Raw genomic sequence first — 6,276 nt, forward strand, 5'->3', positions numbered from 1 at the left:
CACCCCTCCACAAAAAAAAAAAAAAAAAAAAAAAAAGCAGCAAAGGAGGATGGAAAAAAAGGATAATGCAATAATGCATCCCAAACATTGAATATCTAGAGAATACATATATAAATATATCGAGGTATGTATGTTTATATATGTCTGGATCTTATAGACCCATTTGCATTTTACTCCTGCTCTGAAAAACCTTTTACACAGAGGATCTGCCTTTCTTTCACGAACTCTAGCAACAATCCTGGTTTTTTTCTGAAGCACTAAGGTGAGCAAACAGACTTTCCTCTCGAGGAGAATGTGCATCCAACCCTGTCCGTGTCTCCACTCTCTTTTCTCTCTTTTCCCAAGGCTTTTCACGCATCTTTAGGGGTCCTACAGCTGGAATAATCCTGCCACAGGATGATGGTGAAGTGCTGGGAGAATCCAGGGTGGTTTCTGAGTGTCCCAGGGAAGCCAGACAGCCCAGGTGGAATATTTGCTGTGGTTACCTGGAGGGGGAAGCGTTGTGGAGTTAATTATCACAGCACAATGCCTTTGTAGTGGATATTTTTAATTAGAGTTTAGCCATTTACAGCCAAAGTTTTGCCATATTTTGATACACCACTGTTTGTTGGGTTTTTTGTTGTTTTTTTTTTTTAACTGGAAGCTTTTCTTAGAAAAACAAACCAAAAAAAAATTATAATTCTTTTATAAATAAGCACAATCTTATTTTTATAAGAAATGTTGGGGGAGGGAGACGAGAAAGGGGAGCTGGTACCAAAAGAAATGGAACATAGCTATAGGCACAGTGCAAAAAAAAAAAAAAAAAATCTCTTGGGATGTTGGGATATGGGAATGTGGGCACTGTGTCCCCACCCCAGAGCTTGATCTGAGGGGTTTTATGGAAAATAATGTGGATATCCAGTGCTGGCAGGGCAGGATGGTGGTGCCTAAAGCATCCTCATCCCCCTAAATCCACACAGGGATGCTGCTGGGGCTCAGGGCTGTGTGCCCCATTTGGGTTTGGGGGAGACCCCACCAAAACCCCAAAATCCTCTTTTTGGGTGCTGGGATAACGTTTGTGACTGCAGCCCCCCATGCAGGGCTGGGTTTGCAGTGTGTGCACCAGCAGTGAGTGTCCATGCTGGCACAGGCAGGAAAATCCCCCAAATTCATCCCCAACCTCTTTTATCCCCCTGTGCCAGCCTCTGAGTGCTCTCCATGGGACTTCACCCTGCAGAAACACAGAGCTGGAGGGGCAAAAAGGGATAAATCATGTAAAGAAATGCTCAGAAATGGGGAGGGGGCAGCCCATGGGATTGGAATTGATGCTGAGGGCTGTGAAAAAACAGCAGCAGTGGGGGACACAGAGGTGCCATTGCAGCAGGGGGACACAGAGGTGCCATTGCAGCAGGGGGACACAGAGGTGCCATTTATTCCCAGTTTTTCTGCAGGTGGCCGGGGCGGTTCCAGCAGGGACCCGCCTGCCCTTGGGGCTGTTCCCCCTGCAATAAGGAGCTGTCTGTCTGCACAAAAATAATCCTTTCTGTGAAAGGATCTTCCCATCAGGGAGAGCCCAGTGACTGTGTTGCAAAAGGAGAAAAAAAAAAAAAAAAGAAAAAAAAAAGAAAACTCAAGGAAAATCAAATGACGCGAAAATCCCCGGAGCGAAATTCTTTTGTACCAAAATGAAGTTTGTTTGTGTGCCTTTTGCAGTACGACTGGAGGTGACAATAAAGTGACAGTTGTTTGCATCACTTTGATTCTTGGAGGTCTGAAATGCTCCCAGGTTTAAGGGAGAGGTGGAACATTGCTGAATTTAAGGAGAATGTTGCTTTTATTGTGTTCTGTGCTCTGGTGATCCCGGCTCTGGAGAGCAGGTTAAGGGAAATCCTGCCTCAGGCAGGGCAGTGGATGGGCTGAGCCTTTCAATCCTGATTTTTGGTGATTTTTGTGGAAAAAAAGCCAGTCCCAACATTCCAGAGTTGGGAAGAGGCACAGGGGGAACTCCTGAAATAATGGGAGTAGAGAGTGTCCATAATCGGGATCCTGGTGGGATCCTCAACCTTCAGGAGCTGTGGGGATGAAGGGGTGAACCCCTCAGTGTGGATTTGGGGGGGCAGAGCCTGTCCCAACCCCCCAGAACCCCAATCCTGCTTCTCTTCCATCCCTCTGCTCAGAGCAGGCTCTGCTTAGGGACAGTGGGATGGGATTTGGGACCCCAATAATGGGACAGTGGGATGGGATTTGGGACCCCAATAGTGGGACAGTGGGATGGGATTTGGGACCCAATATTGGGACAGTGGGATGGGATTTGGGACCCCAATAATGGGACAGTGGGATGGGATTTGAGACACAAATAGTGGGACAGTGGGATGGGATTTGGGACCCCAATAGTGGGACAGTGGGATGGGATTTGGGACCCCAATAGTGGGACAGTGGGATGGGATTTGGGACCCCAAATAGTGGGACAGTGGGATGGGATTTGGGACCCCAATAGTGGGACAGTGGGATGGGATTTGGGACACAAATAATGGGACAGTGGGATGGGATTTGGGACTCAAACAGTGGGACAGTGGGATGGGATTTGGGACCCCAATAGTGGGACAGTGGGATGGGATTTGGGACCCCAATAGTGGGACAGTGGGATGGGATTTGGGACCCCAATAGTGGGACAGTGGGATGGGGTTTGGAGAACTCACCCAGGTGAGTTTTCCCCAAGGGAGGGAGCTCCACAGTGCTGGTTCAAGATGTGATTCCGAGCAGGATCCTGAGTTGATGTTTTTTGGGTGGTACACGTGGATTCTCCAGTGTCTGATGGAAAATTTGTGCTGCTTTTCTCCTCCACAGCACCCAGCACCCCCCTCCCATCTCCCACTAATTAAACTCAGAACATTATTGGCCAGTTCTTTTCCATGTGCTTTTGCCAGGTTTGCTGATCCTGGCACCTCCAGGAAAAGTGTGGAAGGTACCAACACCCACAGCCTTCCCCTGTCCCCATTTCCAGTTCCTGGAGCATCCCTTGATCCTCATAAAAAGTGGATTTATCCTCTGACAGGGAGTGCCAGGACACAGGGAATGGCTTCACTGCCAGAGGGCAGGGATGGGTGGGAGATTGGGAACTGGGAATTCCTGATGGGAGGGTGGGGAGGGGCTGGGATGGAATTCCCAGAGAAGCTGTGGCTGCTCCTGGATCCCTGGAAGTGTTCAAAGCCAGGTTGGAGCACCCTGGGATAGTGGAAGGTAGGGTTGGAATGGGATGGGATTTAAGGTCCCTTCCAACCCAAACCATTCTGGGGTTCCATGAAGATGATGATGATGATAAAGCAGCATCAGTGAAGTTTCCAGAGTGGTTTTTCCCAGCTCACAGCACTGTCCTGTGGCTCTGGATGCAGCCATGTCCCGTTCTAAGGCTGACCCCTGGATCCTGCCTTTGCCATCCATCCTCCTCCAAACCCTGGGACAAGGACAGGGATGGAGATGGGGCTGTGTCCCCACTGCCCCCTCCCCTTCAGCATCCACGCTGCCAGGAGCATCCAGCGCCTTTTCCACAGGCTCCAGAAATAATTGCATGTTCCCAGCAAATTCCCTTTGTCCTCTAAAAATATCCCTGGGCCGTGGCGAGGCGGGCGCTGACCGTCCGCGGGTCCGGGGCCGTAATTGTTGATTTCTGCTTAAATCCGACATTTTCGGGGCAGGAGGGAGGAGCACCAGGGGAATGAGCCACTTCTGGGAGGGGGCCTGCATTGTCTGCTGCTAAGTATAGCCTGCAGATTTCATCCCTGCCCTTTAAAACCCCGGAATTTTCCTAAAACCAGATGGGGAGGGTTTGTGGCACCGGTCTGGCGGGGGGTGAGGAGGGGAGGGAGCTCTGCCCTCCCTGTGTGCTGTGCTTAGAGGAGGCTAAATGGGAATGGATTTAATGAATCCCCCTCCCTTTGATGGCTTGAGCTTCATCTCAGCACGGGGGAGGTCTCCAGGGGAGGGAAAGGTCCTCGAGTTCCCATCCTTTTCCCTGGGATGCTCCCTGCTGCTGGCAGCCCTCCTGCAGCTCTGCCTCGCCATTCCATGGATTTAAACACTGACAAAAAACAACAAAAAACTGCCCTGGGGCCATCTCTTCTCCACTCCCAAATTTTGCAGCTCCCATCACAATTCTGGAGCAGACAGAGATTTGGGATTTGTAGGTAAATTCCGGATTTATGGAGCCAACCGCAAAATGCACGATAAAAAAGGGGGCATATTGCAGTGGTATCCTTAATTTACTAATTAATTTCCCTCTCCCTGCTTTCTCCTACTGCTGAGCAGGGATGGCTGTGCTGGAGTTGCATCCTGGTTTTATCAAAATTCCCAAAACAAGCAGGGCTGGATGTGCCCCTCAGCACCAGCGAGGCACCAGTGACTAACTGGTGATCATTCCAAAAATCCCCCCCCATTCCCCGTGTGCTCGTGGCTTTTTGGGGAATTTCTGGAATTACCATTGGAGGCAACACTTTTAATTAATGTAGAGGTGGGGGGGACCCTGCCAGCTCCATCCCGGGTGGTTCCAGGTGGCGTTTTTGGGATGTGCCGGGGCTGCCCCTTGTGCAGGGCAGAGGAAATCAGTCATGGAAGGAAATCAGTCATCGGGGGTTGCTGTGGAAACCGGAGGGGAAACCCGGGGCTGTGGCAGCCAGAGCGGCTCTGCCAGCGGAGCCTGGCCCGGGGAGGGGTGGCACAGAGCCCGTGTCCCCTGCTGTGGCCCCGGAGGGCTCCTGCTGTCACCCTTTTGGGATGTTCCCAAAGGGAGCTGCTGCTGGCACGGTTGGTTTGGTGTGGTTTGGTGTGTTCTGGGGGTTTTTTGGGTGTTTTGGGGGTTGTCCCCCTCCCCACCTCTGCTGTGCCCCCTGTCCCAGCCCTGTCTGGGGGGCACAGGAATCCCCTTTTATAAAATCGTGGAATTCCAGAATGGTTTGGGTTGGTTAAATCCCACCCCTTACCATGGGCAGGAACATCTCCCACTGCCCCAGGTTGGTCCAAGCCCTGGTCTGGGACAATCCCAGGGATTTGGGGCGGTCACAGCTTCTCTGAGCACCCTCACAGAGAAGGATTTCCATGGGGACACAGCTGGGATGGGGCAGGTGGAGGAAAGGAAAAAAAAAAAAAATCCTATAAAAACCCCATCAGCTCCCTCATGCCTCCAAAATCTTCCACTCGAAATCCCCCAAACTGGGTTTGTGGGCTCATATCGACTGAAAATGAAATATAAAATATTGAGGGATCCCCTGAGCTGTGCCCTGAATGGGAATTTTGGAGCTGGGATGGGTTTGAGGGACAGGGAAGGGTTTGGGTGTGCCAGAGGGGTGGGGGCTGTTGGTGAGACAAGGGTTGGGATGGATCCAGGGATCTGGGGGGCTCGAGGGACATGGAAGGATCCAGGAATGGAGCAGTGCAGGGGTGAGGGAGGGCAGGGATGGGTTTGGGGGGCTGGGGGTGCAGGGATGGGTATGTGGGGTTCAGAGGGGTTGATGGGTGCAGGAGGTGGTGTAGGGTGATGGGTGCAGGGGGGTTCAGGGGGTGTGATGAGTGCAGGGGGGCTCAGGGGGTGTGAGGGGCACAGGGATGGTTCAGGGGTGATGGATGCAGGGAGGTTTAGGGCTGTGATGGATACAGGGATGGTTTAGGGGATGTGATGAGTGCAGGGGGTCTCAGGGGGTGTGAGGGGCTCAGGAGGGGTTTGGGGTGAATATGGGGTGCGATGGGGGCGGTGTAGGAACCGTGGGGTGCAGGATGGGGATTGAGGGGTGGCTCTGAGGGGTGCGGGGTGGTTTAGGGGTGATGGTATAGGGGTGGCTCAGGGGGTGTGATGGATACAGGGATGGTTCAGGGGATGTGATGGATGCAGGGGTCTCAGGGGTGTGAGGGGCTCAGGAGGGTTTGCGGTGAATATCGGGTGCCATGGGGGCGGTGTAGGAACCGTGGGGATTGAGGGGTGGCTGTGAGGGGTGCGGGGCTGGCTCGGAGCGGGTGTGGGGTGCAGGGCGGGGGTGGCAATGGGGTGGACGAGGGACAAGGGGCCACAAAGGGACCGCGGCACGGACGGGGATGCGCAGGGGCAGCGGAGCGGGCAGGATCCAAAACCCGGGGGATCGCAGAGCAGAGAGAGCAGGGGGAGGAGGAGGAGGAGGAGGAGGAGGAGGAGGAGAGGAGGAGAGGAGGAGAGGAGGAGGAGGAGGAAGTCGGGGCTGAGCCGCTTCCTGTAGGCAGCGGGATGAGCGCAGACAAAGCTGGGTGGGGACTCGCCGCTCGGGGCTGCTGCTG

This window comes from Catharus ustulatus, chromosome 6 (assembly GCF_009819885.2).
Source record: "Catharus ustulatus isolate bCatUst1 chromosome 6, bCatUst1.pri.v2, whole genome shotgun sequence".
In the NCBI taxonomy this organism is placed as follows: Eukaryota; Metazoa; Chordata; class Aves; order Passeriformes; family Turdidae; genus Catharus; species Catharus ustulatus.